We start from the raw sequence: 23,772 nt of genomic DNA on the forward strand, positions 1-23,772 counted from the left end.
TGAACTAAAAATATCCACTCTTCGGAAGAACATCCAGCCCAGGTCAAATGTTCTGATAAGAGCAACATCTTGTTCTGCAGAACGTTTACAGCACGGAGCTAATGAGTCACAGTTAAAAGTGGTGAATTTGAGATTTAGAAGCCAACACTTAATGGATTTCATCCTCTTACGAAGGAAGTGTTTTTTAAAATTTTCATTTTAGTTTTTTTAAATGGTATGCCATTTTATCTTTTAAAAATCAAAACATCTAATATACACAGCTGATCCATATATTGTAAATTATCTAAAAGGAACAAATCCACAAAATAAGAGCAGAGAAAAAGGAGAAAATAGAATCAGCTGGTCAAAAATCAGCAGAAAAAGTGAAAACAATTCAAATGTCTTGCTTTGCTCCAAAAACAGCCTTACAATTTGAGTAAAAGTAACTAAAAAGCTTTACTTCAGCAAAATAATAACAGTAATGCAAACAGCAGTAAAGGAAACAAAAACAATGCAAGGTCTTACAGCAGACATAAACCAAAAGTCTTTGGCAACAAGTCTTCACAGCAGACAGGAGCAAGAGTCTTTGGAAAAAGGCTTACAATATACAGGAATAGGAGTCTTTGACAAGAAGTCTTTTGCAAAGCCAACACTGTAGCTATAGCATGGAGACCGGAATACAAATGCACCAACTAGGTCAATTGCTGCCAGCACTGACTACTGGATTTGCTGCTAACTTATAGCCCTGAGCTCCCAGCACAGATGTTCCTAGAGTGAGGTCTGATTACTCAGGTTTTTGCTGCACTTCTGTCTTTCTTCTTTTGCCCTTCGCCATTCTTGAAACGTAGGGACTTGTAGTATGTCTTCCTCACTTTCTCTTTCCTCCTCAACACTTCTCCCCTAATCCCCAAGTGCTACCTCCTCAGCCTCCTGTTTTACTTCCTCCTTAGAAGCAGAAGAGTAGCTCACAACACTAAACCTTTTCAGGCAATTTCAGATCCTTTCCTGAAAAGTCAGATTTCTATCTAGTATCTGAAATTTTGGGCAAGTTTGACACCCCAGGGGAGACTATGTGATAATACTAAATGATAACTGAGAAAATCTTCTTCATAGTAGACAGCCAACTAGACACCATCAAATTTGTTTGATGCCAGTTGGCAAGGGCATGTGGACCAAATACACAAAAGCTGAATGGGGTGTGTATAAGATGATGAACCTGGAAGGTACCACAAATATCTAGTATCCAAACTATTTAGTATGTTAAATGTCATAATCTAGATACTTGAAGAACTCAGCAAAAGCAAGAGCAAGCACCTTGACCTGGGCTTCGAAATGAACAGGAAGTCAAGTTGGTTCAAATGACAGTGAGGCAATTGGTCTTATCAACAAGTATCAGGTAGCAACTCAGTGAGGGTTCTATATGAAGTTTATTCGTGCTTTTCAAGTTGAGCATCTTGTGAAGCACATTACAACCCTTGCATTGTCAGTGCTGAGGCATTCTAGGGCATGTATGAAATATGGCCAAATTTATCTTCTTTAGGAAGGGACCCAGGAGACAGCTGGAAGCAGGCAAAGTTGCCAATGGAACATCGCAAGGTAGTCCTAGATAGAGGGCAGGAACCAGAGTCTTCAGAGGAAATGTGACCCCCACCCCTGACAGGCCAAATTCTAATTTCTGGGTGAGACATATATTCCCCACCAAAATGCCTCCACTTATTTGGATTTTCTCTCCAGCCTTCTAGATCTGCCACACAACATTTCATAGATTTTTCATAGAATGGGTATAAGTTACTACTTAGGCCCCTTCCACACAGCCCTATATCCCAGAATATCAAGGGAGAAAATCCTTGTTACAAAATAACCCATTCTTCATAAGTAATTGTGACAAATAAAAATCTTAAATAAAACAGGTTTCATTATTCCTGGACTATCTGAGTCCACACTGCCATATGTTCCAGTTCAAAGCAGATAACGTGGGATTTTATTCAGCTGGGTGGCAGGGGCATTCATCAGGAAGCCATAAGTATATCTACACTGTAAAATTAATGCAATTTGACACCACTAACCGCCCTGGTTTAGGACCCTTCCACACAGCCCTATATCCCAGAATATCAAGGCTGAAAATCCCACAATATCTGCTTTGAACTGGGTTATCTGAATCCATACTCTGCCTTGATATTCTGGAATATAAGTGTAAAAGGGCCCTCAATTGTATGGGACCAGGTGAGTTGCAGTTTTACAAAACCTTTAGCCTTCTCAGCCAAAGAGTGCCAAACAACAATTCCCATGATTCTTTAGCATTAAACCATGGCAGTGAAAGTGGTGGTAAGCATCATTAATTCTACAGTGTAGCTTCACCCCTTGAGTGGAGGACTTTGTACAGATTAACATCTCCCAATTTAAGTCTCTCACAAGGTGGTTTTTACAGAGGAGAAGAATGATAAAACATTTAGTAAACTACAATGGTCACACATGTGGTGAATAATAACATACTCAGCTGGTCACATTACAGTAAATGATGTGAGTATAAAAGAAAATCTAGTCCAAAAGCGAATGTAAATAACATTTGAGGCAATCTTTATAATAACGATGTGAAAATGTTTCTGGCATTTATTACCACTTAAGAACTTAAGACTTTTCATCTGTATAAACCAGAGTAATTGCAAAACTACCGTCAGTCAAATGTTAGCCCAATTAATGATTCAGCCTCTTGAATGAGAAAGATTTCATCTGTATTCAATTGTGTGGGGTTTTCTTTTACAAAAACATTACATGATTTTTGGAATACAGTGCACACACAGAGGATTTTCCCATAAAGTGAAGAGTGGATCCAGATGTTTGTGAAAAGGAGACATTTTATTATCGGCTTCAGAAATCCTGTGTGTGTATTTGTTTATCCTCATGGGGCTTTTGCCAAGTCATAGCACATTAAATGGTTACAAAATACAAATCAACATATTAAAATCCCAAACAAAATTTAAGTTCATGCATCAGTGCTAAGTAAAGAAGCCCCCACATTGAAACATTATGGAGTTGAAGCAGTATTTGCTGTGTGAACATGGCAAAGCTAGATTGCTTTTTGAAGGGAAATGTTAAGAAAAGTTAAACAATGCATGTGCACAACTCCATTTAGATCAATAATTTTTGAGATATTCTAGACTTATATTTCTGACTTCCTTCCCTCCCCTTTTAACTTTTATATCTGCAGATTTCTAAACATTGCCTATTTACGTCTGGAAACATCATTAGCATTGCATAGACTCTGCATGCCCACTGTGCAAACAATTGCTTGTACTGTGTATTTTTGTATTTGCATTATTTGTTTTCTTCTTAATACACTGATAATTTAGTAGTAGCTAGGATTGCCTGATCTCCCCATTTCATGGGTCATCTCTAGACAGGAAAAAAGACTACAAATTCTCCTGTTATGCAGGACTCACTCCAGGCAAGAAGAAAGAAGCTACATGCAGATCTCTAGCTCAGTTAAGGCTTAACTGAGCATTCCTCAACTTGGTATTGGGATCCCTGGTGGGGTTGCGAAGGGGGGTCACCAAAGACCATCCGAAAACACAGTATTTTCTGTTGGTCAGGGGAGTTCTGTGTGGGAAGTTTGGCCCAATTCTGTCATTGGTGGGGTTCAGAAGGCTCTTTGATTGTAGGTGAACTACAAATAACATCAAACACAACTCCCAAATGTCAATGTCTATTTTCCCCAAACTCCACCAGTCTTCACATTTAGGCATATTGAGTATCCATGCCAAGTTTGGTCCAGATCTATTATTGTTTGACTCCACAGTGCTCTCTGGATGTAGGTGAAGTACAACTCCAAAACTCAAGGTCAATGAACACCAAACTCTTCCAGTATTTTCTGTTGGTCATGGGAGTTCTGTGTGCCAAGTTTGGTTCAATTCTATCATTGGTGGAGTTCAGAATGTTCTTTGGTTGTAGGTGAACTATAAATCCCAGCAACTACAACTCCTAAATGACAAAATGAATCCCCCCCAACCCGACCAGTATTCAAAATTGGGCATATCAGGTACTTCCCTGTATGTTCCGCCTCGAGGTTTAAGATCTGCCAGGGAGGCCCTGTTCTCAGTCCCACCAACTTCGCAAACGCGGCTGGTGGGGACGAGGGACAGGGCCTTCTCGGTGGTGACCCCCCTCACCACCTGTGGACTTCGCTCCGCAGTGAAATTAGATCAGCGCCCTCCCTCCTTTCTTTCAGAAGAAAACTGAAGACGTGGTTGTGTAACCAGGCTTTTAACTAATGGATAAAACGGCACCTGAACAGTGAATTGGACCAAACGATGATTGTTATAATGGAAATCCCTTTATGATTGATAATTTATGCTGTTTTATTGTGTTGTATGGTATGATTTTATTCTTCTTTTATAATTGTAAGTATTGTGGCTTCAAATCATTGCCATTGTGAGCCGCTCTGAGTCCCCCTGCAGGGGTGAGACAAGCAGGGTAAAAATGATGTAAATAAATAAATAAATATTTGTGCCAAATTTGGTCCAGTGAATGAAAATACATCCTGCATATCGATATTTATATTACGATTCATAACAGTAGCAAAATTACAGTTATGAAGTAGCAACAAAAATAATGTTGTGGCTGGTGGTAACCACAACATGAGGAACTGTATTAAGGGGTCACAGCATTAGGAAGGCTGAGAACCACTGGCTCAACTGTGATCAGCAAAATAAGGCAAAGCAATTCTAGGCTGTCTCAATAATACTATAGTGTCTAGACTCAACTCTATTCTACTCACCTGGAATACTGTGTTGAGATCTGGGCATTACAATTCAACAAGGATATTCACAAGATGGAATGTACCCAGAGAAGGGTGCCTAATATGATAAAAGGTCTGGAGACCAAGTCCTCTGAGGTGCACCTTAGAGAGCTTGGTATGTTTAGCTTGAAGATAAGGTTGAGAAGGGACATGCTAACTATGCTTAAATATTTGAAAGGATGTCACATTATGGAGGGGACAAGCTTTCTTCTCTTGCTCTAGAGCAGGGGTAGGGAACCTACGGCTCTCCAGGTGTGGTGGACTTCAACTCCCACAATTCCTTGAGGCTCGGCATTCACCCCAAAGGCTTACACGAGCCTCAAGGAATTGTGGGAGTTGAAGTCCACCACACCTGGAGAGCCGAAGGTTCGCTACCCCTGCTCTAGAGACTTCAGACCTTATCAAAAAGGTCCATGGATTCATCCTGCATTGGGGTGAATCCATGGGCTCCCAGTGGGGATGTGGAGAAGCCACTGCTCCATGCCCTACATCCCTTGTCCCTCATCTGGGGGGGGGGGAAGTGTCATCGTCCTGCTCTCCCCTATTCCTGGGAAGGCAACACCCGAAGGCTCCCGTGTTGCCACAGTGGTGATATGCACCTCTCCCTTTGGTGGAGTCTCTTTCTCTGTTTTTTTTTAACAGACTAAATGACCATCTTTTGAGAGTGCTTTAGTTGGCCTGGATGGCTCTTGTAGTTTCTTCCCAATCTATGATTCTCTGATTTGTTGTTGCAATTTGCAAAGATTCAACGGGGATGTCTTAGTATGCTAGCTTCTTCTCTTCCTTCCAGTGTTTATGTGTCAAGGCTCATCCTCTTTCTTGGTCTACATCTACCTTCTAGCTAAAAGCCAGCAGACTAGATTAAATGCCTTTTAGCAGAGATTTCTCTCTTAATTTCCTTACTGGAAAATATGTTATGTGTCTCTTTTAATGACAGACTGTAAGCAACTGTAGGAGATACTGAATGCATAATGTTTCATAATATCACCAGAGATAGGCACCAGATCTCACATTTTGGCCTGGAAATTTATTTATTTATTTATTTATTTATTTATTTATTTATTTGCTTCATTTGTATACCACTCTTCTCAGCCCTCAGGTGACTCAGAGCGGTTAACAACCAGTTTCAACAACACAATACAAAATCATTAATCAATTAAAACAGTAGTATCAATTAATTAACACCAAAATATCAATACAACAGTACAGCACTATAACAATCCATCACGTCTCATCAATAGAATCAGCATCCGAACTCATTGTCCATTATTCCATTCCAATAATCAATCAATTGCACTGCTTAGTTGAAAGCCTGTTCGAAAAGCCAGGTCTTCACACTCCTCCGGAATGCCAATAAAGAGGGGCTGATCTGATGTCTGTAGGGAGGGCGTTCCACAGCCGAGGGACCACCACTGAGAAGGCCCTGTCTCTCGTCCCCGCCAGGCGTGCTTGTGAAGCCGGCGGAGCTGAGAGCAGGGCCTCCCCAGACAATCTTATTTCAGTCCCAGGGACAATCCTAAACTGGCAACTTTAGTAGTAGGACTTGATTAGTACATGGTCCCAGTATAAGAAAATTCTTGCCCCTCTGTGCACTTTCAGAACATCAATCTTTCAAACATGAAGATAAATATAACCAATGTAAGTGATTGGAAGAAAAAGGAAACTATACAACTAATGATTTGTTTATATCAGGAAAACCTATTCAAAACAAAAAATTAAAAAAATAAGTGAAAACCAATTAATCCATCTTGGTGGCAAGTCACACCAATAGACACATTTCAGGTAAATATAATCAGGAAACAAGGCCTTCCAAGAGCATTAACATTATCTGAATCAATATTTAAAGAAAAATCAAACCAAACTAAAATACAAGTATCAAAATTATAGCAGATAATTTAGAAAGGAAAATTTGAAACATTATATTGATTAAGATTGGTTTGGGAATCAGACAGAGGATTTAAAATAAAAAAGAAGCAATGGGACTTAATCTGGAAAACTCAAACATATAAATCAATTTTGGCGCAACTAAGGAAAATGCTTTGAAAGTTATATATAGATGGTACTACATAGAATTAATATTAGTCTCCCTATACGAGGGTAGTTCATTAAAGATGTCCCCTAACCCACTTCTATTTATCACAGGACATGGAAACTACACATGTGTAATGATGTAAGTCTCTATAGGTTATGTGCCAATTTACAAAACAGAACTGATAACGGTTTTGATTTTACAGGTGCTGAAGTTAGCCTCTCCGCTCCCAACATCCCCATTGCCTCAGCACTATAAAAGGGTTTTGTTAGACCAGTCACTCTTATGGCTGGGTGGTTTCAAGGCAACTGTGTAGTAATGGTGAGGCCACTGACCATATTTTTGTTCTTGTGGACCACTGGTGGTCCATGGACCACAGGTTGTGAACTACTGTAGTAGTATATGCAACTATACCAACAGCTGCTATCACTTCAGTCCTGAATAAAGTCACTTGGAAATCAATCAAATTTATTTCAAGGACATGAGTCCAAATAGGCATACTTGAAATAGAAGCTTGAGGAAAATCCCCAAGAAGCGGAAACCACTGGGGAAATATTTATTAAGCGCATTTCCCCCCCCCCCCCTTTTTTTGTTATACTCAACTCATGCATGCATCCCTTCCACCTGCCTAGAATAAGTGATCTCCAACCGCTTTGCAAGGAATGTAACCTTATGTGGCTTATTATTGCTTTCATCACAGCTCACATGAATGCTTTTCAAGAATAGCTGCATTATTTAAAAAACCAAAGTATTACTTCTACTGGGAATAAGATTTTCTTCATAGCATTCAAAGTCTTTTGTTAAATTTGGTCCTATTTATGAGGAAAAGATGTACAAATGTTTGTCTGCTAGGATTTATATACTAACTGTACACTTATTTTTTTTAGTGTTGTTCAGAGTCAACATTTTTTTTTAAATGTTGGCCTTTTGTATTAAAAAAAAACTACACTGTACCTGTTTTAATCTGTAAGCTTCTTTGAATCCTGTTTTGGAGGAAAGGAAAGTTATAAACTCAGACGAAGCCTCTAATAAAGAAGCATCTTTTTCCAAAATCTTTTTACATAACCCAAGCCTCCTTTTCCTCCTTGTTCTGTTTCACAGGAAGAGCATAGATACTTGACACTGGGATGATAGTGAAAGAGAACATGCAAAACCACTGGTATCACTAGGTTACTGTGAGTTTTCCGGGCTGTATGGCCAATTTCCAGAAGCATTCTCTCCTGACGTTTCACCCACATCTATGGCAAGCATCCTCAGAGCTTGTTAGATCTGTTAGAAACTAGGCAAGTGAGGTTTATATATCTGTGGAATGTCCAGGGTGGGAGAAAGAACTCTTGTCTGTTTTAAAAAAACCTCTTATCTTTCTCCCATCCTGGACATTCCACAGATATATAAACCCCACTTGCCTAGTTTCTAATAGACCTCACAACCTTTGAGGATGCCTGCCATAGATGTGAGTGAAACATCAGGAGAGAATACTTTTGGAACATGGCCATACAGACTGGAAGACTCACAGCAACCCAATAATTCCAGCCATGAAAGCCTTCGACAACATAATGGTATCATTTATTTTATTTTATTTTTTTGCGATGTGACTACAGGTAGGATGGAATCTGAATACAGGACTCAAAATGATATATTAAATTGCAACTATGCATCATTAAAACACATACAAATCACACCAAAATCCTGGCACTTGGTACACAGTTCCAAGCCAAGATATATAATTGCCAAAATCTAAAATGGGACCTTTTTTTTCACCTAATGATGCAAAGTTGGGCCACACAAGACAGCATTCCCTTACAGAGCAAGGTAAATTTAGATTACAAATGGAGTGTGGGAGCTTATTTCTCAAGGCATGGCTTTGGAAGAGAGAGAAAAAGTACTTTCCAACAAGAAACATTTAAAATTGCTTGCAGAACACAAGTATTGTTGGCTAACACTGTTTAAAAAAACCCATGAAATAACAAGTTATTGGTAGTACTGAACAAGCTGCTATCCATCCACCAAAGAGAAAGCAACAAATGAATATTGTCATAATATGTTACAAAAAGAAAGAAATACTTTAGAATGGTTCTGATCTGAACATATAAACACGTCTTAACTTGTTTTACTTAGCTACACATTGATCTTTCATCTGCAAGAAAGCATTGTCCCTACAGTGTTGTAGGGCTGGAGGATCTTTTTATAATTTGCACTGAACAGTTTTTATTTATTTGAAATGGCAGTTCAAGGAGTTCTTGCAGGAAAGAATTACTGAAAAAGAAAACTTTCCATGAACTTCCAGTATGTATTTAAGTGGCAGTTCAGTCCTCTTGATCATGGATTTGTTTTCCTCTATATCTGAAAGCCATCACTGTGTCAGATGACATAATAGCACAGTCTTGCAGACACTAGGGCCAGACAGGAGGAGAAGCAGGGTTTGCAGCAGGAGCCAAAAACATGCATCTGCTTGAGGCAAACAGAGCATACAATCCTGAAGTATTGAAGCTGACTTGTCTGATTAATGTTAAAAATATATAATTACTAGGTGTTTTGTTGTTTATTCATTCAGTCGCTTCCAACTCTTCATGACCTCATGGACCAACTCACACCAGAGCTCCCTGACAGTCATCGCCACCCCCAGCTCCTTCAAGGTCCAGCCAATCACTTCAAGAATAACATCCATCCATCTTGCCCTTGGTCGTTCCCTTTTTCCTTCCATTTTCCCCAGCATCATTATCTTCTCCAAGCTTTCCTGTCTTCTCACTATGTGGCCAAAGTACTTCATCTTTGCCTTTAATATCCTTCCCTCCAGTCAGGCTGTTGTGACTCAGCTGGAGTCACAGAGTGATGGTGTCAATGATTCTGATGAGGATGATTGGATTCAGTTTCACAATCAGGTGCAAAGTGATGTCCCTGTGATAGATGATGCAGAACAGGGTGCAGAAGTTCAGCTTCCCACAGCAAGGGATGACATGGTTGATAGTGAATCTAGCCAGAGCCAGATGCATGCTGATTCAGGAAGGGAGGACAGTTCTCAGCCAGATAATGAGCAAGAAAGCACTAACGAACAAATTGACCTTGATGAAGAAGAAACTTTAGATCGCGCTGGCCGTTTGGAATACAAGGTCCGAAGGAGTGTGAGAATTGCTAACAAGCAGGAAGCTAAGGGCCAGAGAAACACCTTCATGTTTTGCAAAGGGTATTAAACGGGCTGTTTGAAAATATCCCAGTGTCAGAGCATCTTTCCGTTTCACTCAAGAGGCTTACATTTGTTTGCCTGGATTTACCTTGCAGTTTTCATGTTCATGGTTTCAGGACTTTGTGGATCTTGCTTTCCAGTGTTACCTTGTTTTGATCTTTGAAACATTACTTTTGCTTTTATGAACTTTTCATCTTTTACTTTTAATAAACCATAAAGACTACAGGCTGTGTGCTGTTTGGTGTCTTAAGCAAGGTGATTATACTCTGAGGTGTGACACAGGCATTATTTCCTGGGGTATGGACCTTGTGTTCCAAGGTACTCTCAGGATTTTCCACCAGCACCAAAGTTCAAAAGCGTCTATCTTCCTTCACTCAGCCTTCCTTATGTCCCAGCTCTCACATCCATAGGTTACTCTGGGGAATACAATTGCTTTAAGCATGCAGAGCTTTGTTGCAAGTGTGATGTCTCTATTCATCAGTATTTTGTCAAGATTGGTCATTGCTTTCCTCTCAAGAAGTAAACATCTTCAGATTTCCTGTCTGCAGTAATCTTCACACCTAGAAATACAAAGTTTGTCACTGCCTCCATGTTTTCTTCCTCTATTTGCCAGTTATCAATCAGTCTGGTTGTCACAATCTTGTTTTTTTATGTTTAACTGCAACCCAGCTTTTGCAATTTCTTCTTTCACCTTGGTTAGAAGACTCCTCAGCTCCTCCTCACTTTCAGCCATCAAAGTGGTATCATCTGCATATCTAAGGCTGTTAATGTTTCTTCCAGCAATTTTAACTCCAGCCTTGGATTCATCAAGCCATGCATGTCACATGATGTGTTCTGCATACAAGTTGAATAGTTAGAGTATACAGCCCTGCCGTACTGCTTTCCCAATCCTGAACCAGTATGTTGTTCTGTGGTCTGTTCTTACTATTGTTGTCTTATGTTGACATAAGGCAAAAGAGAGAAGTCTGGGTCGGCTATTTTTGTGTTTCCAGAGATAAGAACACATCATTTTGTCTCCATCCAGCAGACATTGGTGGCTGATATGTGAAATCTGTATACCTTTCTGGAGTAGTAGGATATCATGTCTCTCATGTCATTAAGCCAGTAAATCTACTGTTTGAAAGACATGCCTCAATATCTTGAATAGTTCCTTTAATGTTTGAACTGAAATTTACTGTATGGATGTGGGAGTCACCGGCCTCCACTGCTTGGAGAAGGGTTTGTGATAGCTATAAATGTCATAGTTTAAAAAAGGTGTTTTGAGAACTGTGGGACAGTTGCTTAATTAATTAAGGAGTCCTGTTTTGCACCATTGTAAATCCCTATCAATGTCTTGGATAAAAATACCCAAATCACCATGAGACAATTTGGGCCCTCTTGCTTTCCAATACATTTTTTTTAATCAAACAGCAACTAAAACCAGAAATCATGTCCCATCTTTTCCAGTTCTTTTCACTTAACTTGATAACATTTGGAATGATTAGCTAGTTTTTGCACGCTATTGCAGAATTTTAGTTGGTCCCACAAAAACAGTAATGCATTTCTAGATTTGGGAACAGCTAGTTGTGGCAACCAGGAATGCACCTGTATTCAGCAGGTGCACATTGATGGGTGACTCCAGGGAATAATAAATGCCTCACTTTGTCAGAGTGAGATGCCTGTTGCATACATTCCTTTTTGGAGCAAGTTGCAAAAGGCTGCATGACTGCAGACATTCTTGGAGGAAACAGATTATTCCAAAGCTTTAGAGGCTAGATTGTGGCACCAAAATAGCCTTTGCTGTTCTAATTGATGACTCACTTTGGATAAAAGGTGATTGGGGGGGATGCAACCCTGTTGATTCTGCTGGATCTTTTGACAAGTTTTAATATAACTGATTATACCACAATGGGTATTATGAGTAGGAATAGGCTGTTCTTCTGCTCTTACCTACACAGTAATTTGCTGAGAGTGGCACTAATGGGCTGTATATAGAATATCTATATATCTTGCATCTTGTACATGAAATGAGTAGGCTAACCAGGAAAATTTGCTGAACCATTTGGGCTGAAATCTTAGAAGAGAAGGTAATGATAGTGTGAATAATCAAAATTTGGTTGAAATAGTGCTTGTAGTTCTGGAGAGACTCTAATTTTTGTTTCTCATATGCTTGGCAAGGGGATTTGGTTAACAAGTTAAAACAAGGGTTTTTTTAAACCTGAATTTGGGGGGGGAGGGGTGAACACTTTGGTTATGGGCTTGCATGTGCCGCTGGGGCAGTGTTTCTCAACCTGGGGGTCGGGACCGCTGGGGGGTTGCGAGGAGGAGTCAGAGGGGTCACCAAAGACCATCGGAAAATACAGTATTTTCTGTTGGTCATGGGGGTTCTGTGTGGGAAGTTTGGCCCAATTCTATCGTTGGTGGGGTTCAGAATGCTCTTGGAGTGTAGGTGAGCTATAAATCCCAGCAACTGCAACTCCCAAATATCAAGGTCTATTTTCCCCAAACTCGATCAGTGTTCACATTTGGACATATTTTATATTCGTGCCAAATTGTTGAGACAGGTTTAACTAGTGGATTTTAATGTCGAGATATGTGATTTTAATGCTTTTGTATGTATGGTCTAATATGTTTTGGCATTGAATGTTTGTTGTTTATATGTTGTGATCCACCCTGAATCCCCTTCGGGGTTAGAAGGGTAGGATATAAATGCTTTAAATAAATAAATAAATAATTTGGTCCAGCTCCATCATTGTTTGAGTCCACAGTGCTCTCTGGATGTAGGTGAACTACAACTCCAAAACTATAGGCCAATGCCCACCAAACCCTTCCAGTATTTTCTGTTGGTCATGGGAGTTCTGTGTGACAAGTTTGCCCCAATTCTATCATTGGAGGAATTCAGATTGCTCTTTGATTGTAGGTGAATGTTATGGTTGAGGGTCACCACAACATGAGGAACTGTATTAAGGGGTTGCAGCATTAGGAAGGTTGAAAACCTCTGCACTAAAGGATGAAGAAATTGTGATCCTTCAATAGAGAAAAGTGTTAAGAACATTTCTGCCCTGAACTAGTCTGCCTTGAGCTGTGGTGGACTTTGCTTTGTGGAGCTCAGTAATACATTAAGCCATTGGTTCTCAACCTGTGGGTCCCCAGATGTTTTGGCTGACTTCCAGAAATCCTAACAGCTGCTAAACTGGCTGGGATTTCTGGAGTTGTAGGCCAAAGCACTTGGGGACCCATAGGTTGAGAACCACTTCATTAAGCAGTAATACATTAGTTTTGGGTTATTGCACTGGTAGGGGGTTGGATCAGATGGCCCTTGGAGTCACTTCCAACTCAATGATACTATGATTCTATGCAAATTCTCATAAATTCACATCTTAGATAGTTGTTATGAAGTAGAAACAAAAATAATGTTGTAGTTGGGGATCACCACAACATTTATTTATTGTGTCAGGAGCAAACCAAACAGTTGTATTGCATCAAAAAACAAACAAACAAACAAACAAAGAAAACACAAAGTTTGCAGACTTGGTATTCTGTTAAACGTCCTTTGTCCAGTAGCTGGCCACTTGAAGTGCCTTTGGTGTTGCTGCAAGAAGGCCCTCCATTGTGCATGTGGCAGGGCTCAGGTTGCATTGCAGTAGGTAGTCTGTGGTTTGCTCTTCTCCACACTCACATGTCGTGGATTCCACTTTGTAGCCCCATTTCTTAAGATTGGCTCTGCATCTCGTGGTGCCAGAGCGCAGTCTGTTCAGCGCCTTCCAAGTCGCCCTGTCTTCTGTTTGCCCAGGAGGGAGTCTCTCATTTGGTATCAGCCATTGATTGACGTTCTGCATTTGAACCCGCCAATTTTGGACTCTTGCTTGCTGAGGTGTTCCAGCAAGTGTATCTGTAGGTATTAGAAAACTATGTCTTGATTTAAGTCATTGGCATGCTGGCTGATATCCAAACAGGGGGTGGGCTGGAGATGTCACTGCCGTGGTCCTTTCACTATTGGTTGCTACTCCCCAGCGGATGTCAGGTGGTGCAATACCGTCTAAACAGGGTAATTTCTCCAGTGGTGTAGGGCGCAGACACCCCGTGATAATGCGGCACCACAACATGAGGAACTGTATTAAATGGTCATGGCATTAGGAAGGTTGGGAACCACTGCTCTGGGGTATTTGTGGCCCCATGGAGATACAGGAGAGCTCTGAGGGCCCTTCCACACAGCCCTGTATCTCAGAATATAAAGGCTGGGAATCCTATATTATCTGAGTGTGGACTCTGGTAGCCCAGTTCAAAGCAGATATTGTGAGATTTGTCTGCCTACATATCCTGGGATAGAGGGCTGTGTGGAAGGGCCCTGGGTGTCACATCTGGCTGGGCTTCTTCGGACAGCTCCCTCTCTCCTTGCTTCCTCTTTCCTTCCTTCCTTCCTCCCCTCCCTCCCCGTCTCTCCCCTTTTGTGCTCTTTCCCTCCCTCCCTCCCTCCCTCGCTCCCTCCCTCCTGTTTTGCGCGCCTCCCTGATTGGGCAGCGGCCGAGGCGCCTCCTCGCTCGGAGACAGAAGAAGCGCCTTGAAGCCAGCCGTCCGAGCGCACGCTTCCAACATGAGTTAGTGAAGCCCCGGAGAGAGGCAGAGGCAGAGAGAAGGAAAACGCGCTTCTCAGGCCCCCGAGCGAGCGGCTCCTGTCGGGCTTTCCAAGGCGGTGAGTTCAAGCGCCCACGGAGAGGGAATTGGAGGGGTCTGTGTGGCTGCCTTCCCCAGAGGAAGAGTCTCTCTCTCTCTCTCCCTCTCTGTCTCTTTCCCCCTCCCTGAGCAAGACCAGAAGGCGAAGTAGACGTGAAGCGGCGCTTTACGGCCAAAAGGGGCCAAAAGGGAGACCCTGGACAGCGCCAAAAGGAGAGCAGGGGGAAAGGGGCGCAGTGGGAGGGGCCACCTGCCTGGCTCCGAGGCACCTGCGCACCCCTCTGCTCCCTCCCCCGTGGATTCGCCCCCGCTTCTGGGCTGAATTAGTGTTCCGCCCAAGGGAGACTTTGCAAGGAGGAGGAGGAGGAGTGGGATGTGCCACCTGCGGGAGCAGATGCGGGGGGAGAGTTTGGGAATAGGAAAAAGTACCTTGGCTTGTTTTCTCACTAGCCTTATATCCCAGAATATCAAGGCAGGAAATCCCACATTATCCGATTGTGGAGTCAGAGCCCTTCCACACAGCCCTATATCCCAGAACATCAAGGCAAAAACTCCCACAATATCTGCTTTAAACTGAGTTATCTGAGGCAGGAATGTGGGATTTCCTGCCATGATTTTCTGGGATATAGGACTGCGTGGAAGGACCCTCAGATAACCCGGTTCAAAGCAGATATTGTGCGATTTTTTGCCTTGATATTCTGGGATATAAGGGCTGTATGGAAGGGCCCTGGGATATTGGGCTGTGTGGAAGGGCCTTCAAAGGAAAACAGTGATTTAGGGCCCTTCCACACAGCCCTATATTCCAGAATATCAAGGCAGGAAATCCCACAATATCTGCTTTGAACTGGGTTATCTGAGGAAGGAATGTGGGATTTCCTGCCTCGATATTCTGGAATATAGGGCTATGTAGAAGGGCCCTGGGATATAGAGCTGTGTGGAAGGGCCCTCAGAGGAAGAAATCGACTTGGGCCCTTCCACACAGCCCTATATCCCACAATATCAAGGCAGGAATTCCCACATTATCTGAGTGGGGACTCAGGTAGGAGTTGAAGTCCAAAACACCTGGAAGGCCCAAGTTTGCCCATGCCTGATCTAGTGTGATGAAGATCTTCTGGGGAGATATCCCCACACATCACTCTTGTTCCCATTTGGAAGGGCATCTGAGTGGCTATGGGAAAAGTATCTGTATTTTCTTCCAACTGTTATTGAAGAAAATTGTTATTTTGTTTTTGTATCCCTTTTAGGACACATCTGTAGCATTAGAAGGAATACAGTTTGGCCCTACTTCTAAGTGTCATGGCATAGGGCCCTTCCACACAGCCATATAACCCTGAATATCAAGAGAGATCATCCACAATATCTGCTTTGAACTGGATTATCAGAGTCAACACTGCCACATAATCCAGTTCAATGGTGATTTTATACAGCTATGTGGAAGGATCCTTAGACCCCTTCTACACTGCCATGTAAAATCCAGATTATCTGCTTTGAACTCGAATATGTGGCAGTGTAGACTCATATAATCCAGTTCAAAGTAGGTAATGTGGATGATCTGCTTTGATAATCTGTGTTATATGGTTGTGTGGAAGGGCCCTAAATCATGACACTTTAAAGTGGGGCCAAACTGCATTCCTTCTAATGCTACAGACGCTGCACATGGCACTATGAAGGGGGCCTTAATGGTATGGAATTGTGGGAGCTGTAGTTTGGTAAAGCACCAGCAGTCTTTTGCAGAGAAGACTCAAGACCTTGTAGAACTACAACTCCCAGGATTCCATGGCACTGAGCCATATCAATTTAAAGCAGTGTCAAACTGCAGTCATGCTACAGTGTTGATGCCCCCTTCATCTCATCACAAGGGCTCCCAAAACAACTCCCCATTACAGTGATCCTTGGTATCCACAGAGTTTTGATTCCAGCATCCCCATGGATACTAAAACCCATGGATACTCAAGTCCCATCATATACACTTGCATAGTAACATGAAGCCCCAGATATAGCATGGCAAAATCAAGATTTGTTTTTGGGAATTTTCTGGGGAGGAATATTTGCAAGCTGTGGATCATGGAATCTGTGAATGCAGAAGATCTTCTGGGGAGAAGGGCCCTGGGATATAGAGCTGTGTGGAAGGGCCCTCAGAGGAAGAAATCGACTTGGGCCCTTCCACACAGCCCTATATCCCACAATATCAAGGCAGGAATTCCCACATTATCTGAGTGGGGACTCAGAGCCCTTCCATGCAGCCCTAATATTCCAGAATATCAAGGCTGAAAATCTCACAACATTTGCTTCAACTGGATTCTCTGAGGGCTCTTCCACATAGTCCTATATCCCAGAATATCAAGGTAGCACTGTAAGCCGCCCTGAGTTCTGTAAGCCGCCCTGAGTCCCCTTCGGGGTGAGAAGGGCGGGGTAAAAGAACCCCAAATAAATAAATAAATAAACCCCTGGATACAGAAGGCTAATTGTATACATGGGTTTGTGTGTGTGCCTTTAAAGTTATCTGTCTACTTATATAAACCCCATGAACGGTATATGCAAGAAATATTTTAGGCAAGGTTTACTCTGAAGTAATCCACCATATAAGCACTAGCCAGTTGCAAGGGGAGTGATTCCCAACCTTTGGTCCTTCAGATGTTTTGGACTTCAACTCCCAGACCTCCCAGTCATTTTACCAGCTGTTAGGAATTGTGGGAACTAAAGTCCAAAACATCTGGAAGATCTTTGGGTCAGGAACCACCATAAGGGATTTTGGAAACATCAGGAGAGTTAACAGTTTCTTAATTTTGCTTTAAAGAACAGAGGAACATTCACCAGCCCCAGCACTATGATTCAATTTTAACTGTCATGGAAACATCCTGTGGAATCCCTGGGTTTGCAGTGTGTGTGTGTGTGCGTGTTTGAGTGCCTTCAACTCACCTGTTGACTTATGGTGACCTCATAGGGCAGTGGTTCTCAGCCTGTGGGTCCCTAGATGTTTTGGCCTTCAACTCATAGAATCATAGAGTTGGAAGAGACCTGATGGGCCATCCAGTCCGATGCAAGGAAATCGCATTCAAAGCACTCACGACAGATGGCCATCCAGAAATCCCAGAAATCCTAACAGTTGGTAAACTGGCTGAGCTTTCTGGGAATTGTAGGCCAAAACACCTGGAGACCCACAGACTGAGAACCACTGCTATAAGGTTTTCTTAGGCAAGGAGTACTCAGAGGTGGTTTTGCCAGTTCTTTCCTCTGAAACATATCCTGCAGCACCTGGTATTCTTTGGTAGTCTCCCATCCAAGTACTAAAAAGTGTTGACCCTGCTTAGTTACAATGTTTAAGGACTCTGGGATGTCTTACAAAGTTTTCCATGCATACAGGCTCACTCTTCCTGCCCCTGAGATATAGGAAAGGCTCAAAGAGAATCACTGACCTGAAGTGAGACCCAGTGAGCTCCCTGTTTAAGAGGGAATTTGAATCTCCATCCACTCTTCAGTTCAGAATTTCTAACCACAACAACATACTGACTGGAACTGTGGTTAAGCAATAATTAAAAATGCTGCTATGTAAAATAAGTACTTATAAACCAGAACAAGCTGTTCAAAGGAGAAAAGGACAACAGCAGGGGGAAGGGTGGAGGCACATTTTCTAGCACTCCTAATAGTAAAGGAAGATTAAAAGGGGCAACACTTTAAAATATCTCTATTCCCATGGTGTACATGAAAAAATATGCTGATCTTTTCTCTAGGGAAAAAGAAATGGACAGTTTGGACTTGTGAAAAGCTTCACCTTCACATGTTTGTGCATCAAGATGCTATTAAAAGTGTGAGAATAAGCTGACACTGGTTTGTTTCTGGTTAGTTTGGCTAACATAACTGAGAATGCACTCCACCAGATGAGAGGAAAAGGAATGAAAGGGAGGGTGGGTTGCAAAAGCCCACCCTCCCTCTCATGAATTCTGCACTTGGTTCTGAAATAGATTTTTATGCATGCTACATCACTAGAAATCCACCAAATTGGCTAATTCCAAGTATTTGTTTTCAATTCCTTTGCGTGTGTGTGATGTATTATTATTTATTATTATTATCTTCATCTTTATTTGCATCCTGTCTTTCTACCCATAAAGAAATGCCTTAATTTAAGTGTGTGACCTAGATTACAAGTAGGACTGCACTTGGCAAAATGCTCTTTTCAACTATGATTTTATATCCTGTTGCAATGGTGTTTTCAGTAATGCAAGAGAAAGCATTTGTACTAAATTGAACTATATTTGGTATATTGTGTATTTCGTGTGCTGTGGTCTTTTGGAAAGGTGTATTAGTGGCAGAGTAAATAGGAATATGTAACTTTCTCTGTTGCTTAATGAGAGCCCTTCTACACAGCCATATAACCCAGAATATCAAGGCAAAAATCCAACAATATCTGCTTTGATCTGGGTTATTTGAGTCCACACTGCCATTATATTCCAGTTCAAGGCAATTAATGTAGGATTTTATTCAACTGTATGGAAGGGACCTAAGACAGTGGATTGCTGCTGGATGCTTGGCCAGAACTTTATTCAGGTTTAGGAAGGATTTCACTATTGATTCTGGTGTTGTATTTGGCTGCACAATTGCTGTTGGGAGTAAAACGGAAAACTTGTGGTTATGATGATGTATTTGAGTTACTACTGGGAAAAGAAGCCTGGGAAAAAAATCCCCAAAGCTAAAAATGGTTCAAGATACTAAGCTAAAAATTTCTTCTCTTTCTAGCTGATTCTCTCTATTTTTAATTCAGCGTGAAAACATTCAGCTGTGTTCATTTAATATGTTTTGATGTTATTTTTTGTCAGCAATACTGAGTGTTTAGATGTGCAAAAGACACCTTAGACTAATAAATATATAGTAGAAACATTCTTGAGCCTGCCTCATCACGTGCATGTGACAGCAAGGGTTCCTGGTACAGAAAAGCTTTAGTACAATGCTTTCCATGAATATTAAGACGTCTCCAATGTTAGAACCTTTATGACTTACTGTACTGTTTTATGAATGGCCATTTGCTGGCTTTTTGGTTTTGATAGGCACTGTAATGCTCATAGAGAAAACAAAGCTTTTCATCTTCAAGTATTATGCATTGCAAAATCACAGCAGTGTGGGATAGAATTGTGGTAATAATATTTTTTAGAGAAAGTAATGTTTTAATTTTTTAATTTCTCTTTTCATTGAAAGATACAGTTCTTTCCAAGGTATTTTTTTAAATGCAAAATAATATCCATATGTGATAAAAGCCTGATATTATTTTTCTAGCTGTCTATATTCACAGCAGATACATCACAAGTTCTCCATTTTTTTTAATTTTATGGATTAACAATGCTAACACATTGCCTGATCTCTGAGTGATTTTAATATTATTATTATTTTTTTGCATTATTACCACTATCAGCTGCCGTCTGCACTATCAATAGAAGCAACCCTTTTACTGATGTTTAGTTAAAATAATAAAGATCAGGCTTGGAATGCTGCAAATATGAATGTCTGACCTTAGAATTTATTATTGTGGATTCTGAATAGATGGATTGTTTGTTCTTTATATACAAAAATAGTCAGTAGTGGCTTTCATTAGTAGCTACGAAAATGTGGAAGATGTAGGAAAGTAGGACAAATGAATTAAAGCAAATGGTGCTGCATCATATTATGTTCTGTAAATTGGTGCCAAGAACTCTCATAGAGATAAAGTCTCCTGGAAACATGGGGTTTTTTATATAATAGAAGCTAATAAAACCTGTAGGAAATTATAATATCCACCTACATATCTACTGTCCATCTGTGTACTGATTAGATAGACATATAGATTATATTTCTATTTTTTCAGCCTTTCAGAAGTCCTCCACTCCTATCAATTGTACTGTATTTTGTTAGTGTAGTGCTTTGATTTCTGGCTCTTCGAGTCCTGAGCCCAGGCCTCTGTCAATCATGAGAAGACCTGAAAGATTGCTAAGGAAAGAGAGGATGAGAGGCCCATCAGCTGAGTAACCAAAGGAATTATTTCAATCTACAATCCTAGAAGGGAAGGAAAAGAAACAGGAAACTAGAAAAGCATCAGTGGGTGATCATAATTTGATGATTCTTTGTGGTTTATTTCTTATGATAGCAGAATAGGCAACTAATGGTTGTATAATAATGAAAATAATTGGGCTGTAATGCAACTAAATATACTTTGCAGTTGCTTGAAGCCTTTTTTTCCTTTCTTTTCACCAGCTATCTGGGGGCAAATTATGAAAAGCATGTTCCTCTTCTCTGATGTGATCTTAAATTACTTTCACTCAACTGATGTGGAAACCAGGAGATATCACGCTTTATTAAAGCATCCTTATATGCTTCAGGCATCACAAAACAGTAAAATCCCATCTGCACACCAGTCCTAAACCTGTATATTTGAAAGTGAATATTGAAATTAAGAGGCTTTGGGTATTATTGGCATCAATATCTAAATGTAGTAATGGTGGGACTTTAGAATTAGTTTTGGGCATCAGTATGTGTCTTGCAAATTGAATGAGGCATTCCATGGCACTATACTAATGTCACCCATATTATTCATCTAGTCTTTTCAATAGCAAAGGCTTAAATGCTCTAATGGTGCCTGTCGTACCCCATGAAGACCCTCACTATTTACTCCTAGTTAAACCCATTTTAATTAGAGGGATTAATATGTTATGTACAGTTCCTGGGTGGTCAGCCTAGACAGCCTCTTTGCATTTGAAGCCTTCATTGCCCTGCCCCTTAAAGAATCCTCTCAGGGGTGGAGCCTCTGGCAAGCAACTTCTGCTTCTTGGAAGAGTCAGCCTTTTAATGACTGGAAGGTGAAGAGAGAGGAAGGACGGAAAGTCTACAAAATAGCACATCCAGTTTGAGTTATAGTCAAGTCCAGTCAGAGTTAAATTTTGGGACCATCTTAGAGACAGTTGAACACCATACAAGAAAGAGACAATAAGAAGAAATAAATATTCACAAGCCTCAGTTCGGTCAGAACTGTGTCTATCTTTCAAAGACTTTACCTCTCCTCATAAAAACTTTATAGTGAGACTCAGGAGGAGAGAAAGTCAAAAATTCTTGTCAGTTAATACATTCTTGTTTGATTCAACTATATAGTCTCCCATCTTTTCCCTGCACAGCCAGCTCACCTTCTATGTAGTTAAGATAGTGTGGGTGCAGATAAGATAGTGTGGGTGCAGAACAGTGCCAGAAGCCACCAGATCTTCAGAGGAAGGAACTGGCAAAACCTCTTCTGAGTACTCTTCGCCTAAGAAAACACTATGAAATTCATGGGTTCACCATAAAGTGGCAGATCCTCAAAGGCACACACATATACATACCTTTTAGTGGCATACAGAAATGATCCCTTATATAGAACATACATTGGAATATATTTATGAGCTTTAGTATGAAAGCATCTCTCAAGTTCTTCCCCATACATTACATGCAACGAAGTGCTGATTTCCCAACCTAGTAGCCACATATGGAAGCCTACAGGTTAGGCAAATAATCAGTATGTAGATCAAATCAGTACATTATACTTACTTACTTTCAAGTGAGTATGTTTCTGATAACTTCCCTGCAGGAGCAAGTTAATCATAACTGAGTATGAACTGAAGCAATCTAATAAAAAGAACAAAATATTTCATGAATATAGATAAGAGTTTTGTGCCTTCTCTGTCAAGAGACAGCAGATGAAAGTACAGGGCTATATTCCTTCCAAAAAAATGGCAACTTATGTTTTTTTGTTAGTATAAGTGCTTTGTTTTATAAGCACAGCACCACAGACCTTTGATAGCAGCAGAAGTGCTATATGAATTATATAAAATAATTCTTCTGAGTTTTCCCCCTTGTCAAATTGTAGATTTTTTCCCTCAAATGTACACTTACTAGCAAATGAAATAAAGTAATCAGAGATAAAGCATAGGGATGGTTAGTTACAGTTTCCTGGCAATAAAATGAAATATATTACCAGATTATTATAAGTTGTGAATTTTTTGGGCTGTATGTCTATGTTCCAGAAGCATTTTCTCCTGATGTTTTGCCTGCATCTATAGGGTTGTCAGACCTGAGGATGCCTGCCATAGATGTAGGTGAAACATCAGGAGAGAATGCTTCTGGAACATGGCCATACAGCCCAGTAAAACTCACAACAACCCAGTGATTCCGACCATGAACGCTTTCAACAGTGCAGATTATTTTGAATTTTCAAACAGTTTTAACAACAATTGAAATCCATTTAATTTATCCAAGTTACTTCTTATGCTAATCACATAAGGGAATGGCCAAGTATGATGGTCAACATGAAAGGTTAAGAGGAAAATCACGTTTCCTTTTTTTTTAATGAGATAGTAAGCATGTGCAATTCCTGGAAAAATTGAAAAGTAAGCATTTAAATCTCTTTTTTGAACATTTCCCAATTAATCGATATTTTAAAGCTTCTAGATGTCCAGAAGAAAATACCGATAAATCCATTTTTATCATGAAGGATCCTGAAAGAAAAAGTGTGTTCTATTTATTTGTACATGAGTGTATTTATGTACATATATTAGCTATATCAGAAGAAAATAGAGCAATGAATGCATTCAGTTGATAAAATTTTGATGAAAATTATGTTTGTCAAATTTTGTGGAGACGCTTTTAGAACATGCTTCCCAAATGCTATGAAATAAAGTAAGAATATCAGCTACATTTGTTTGTCTTGGAATCATAGAATCATTGAGTTGGAAGAGACCTCGTGGCAATCCAGTCCAACCCCTTTCTGCAAAGAAGCAGGAAAATCTAATTCAAAGCACCCCCTGACAGATGGCAATCCAGCCTCCTCTCTTTAAAAGCCTCCAAACAAAGTGCATCCACCACACTTTGGGGCACAGAGTTCCACTGCTGAACAGCTCTCACATTCAGAAAATTCTTCCTAATATTCAGGTGGAATCCCCTTTATGATCTCTACCATAAGATCAATGGAATTAATAGTGATGTACTAGATATGATAGACTGGAACAAAGCTAGAACATCCTACACCACTACTTATCCTTACTTAAACGACACATTTACTTGCTTTTCCAGACATTTAGGACATTCCAGACATTCATTCCTGAGGTAAGAAGGAGATCTGAGATCATTGTTACCCCATGGAAT

At 40.6% G+C, this 23,772-nt stretch overlaps 2 protein-coding genes across 2 annotated transcripts in view; both read left to right on the forward strand.

The window, feature by feature from the left end:
- Positions 1–23,772, forward strand: part of GUCY1B1 (guanylate cyclase 1 soluble subunit beta 1) — a 174,688-nt gene that overhangs the window by 6,755 nt on the left and 144,161 nt on the right. The window lies entirely within an intron of this gene.
- The window catches only part of GUCY1A1 (guanylate cyclase 1 soluble subunit alpha 1), a 51,903-nt gene continuing 42,618 nt past the window's right edge, over positions 14,488–23,772 (forward strand). The window contains exon 1 of the mRNA XM_060778795.2: positions 14,488–14,659. The gene's annotated coding sequence lies outside the window, so the exon portion shown is untranslated. The remainder of the gene's footprint in view (positions 14,660–23,772) is intronic.

The sequence above is a fragment of the Anolis sagrei genome, chromosome 5 (assembly GCF_037176765.1).
Source record: "Anolis sagrei isolate rAnoSag1 chromosome 5, rAnoSag1.mat, whole genome shotgun sequence".
Lineage (NCBI taxonomy): Eukaryota > Metazoa > Chordata > Lepidosauria > Squamata > Dactyloidae > Anolis > Anolis sagrei.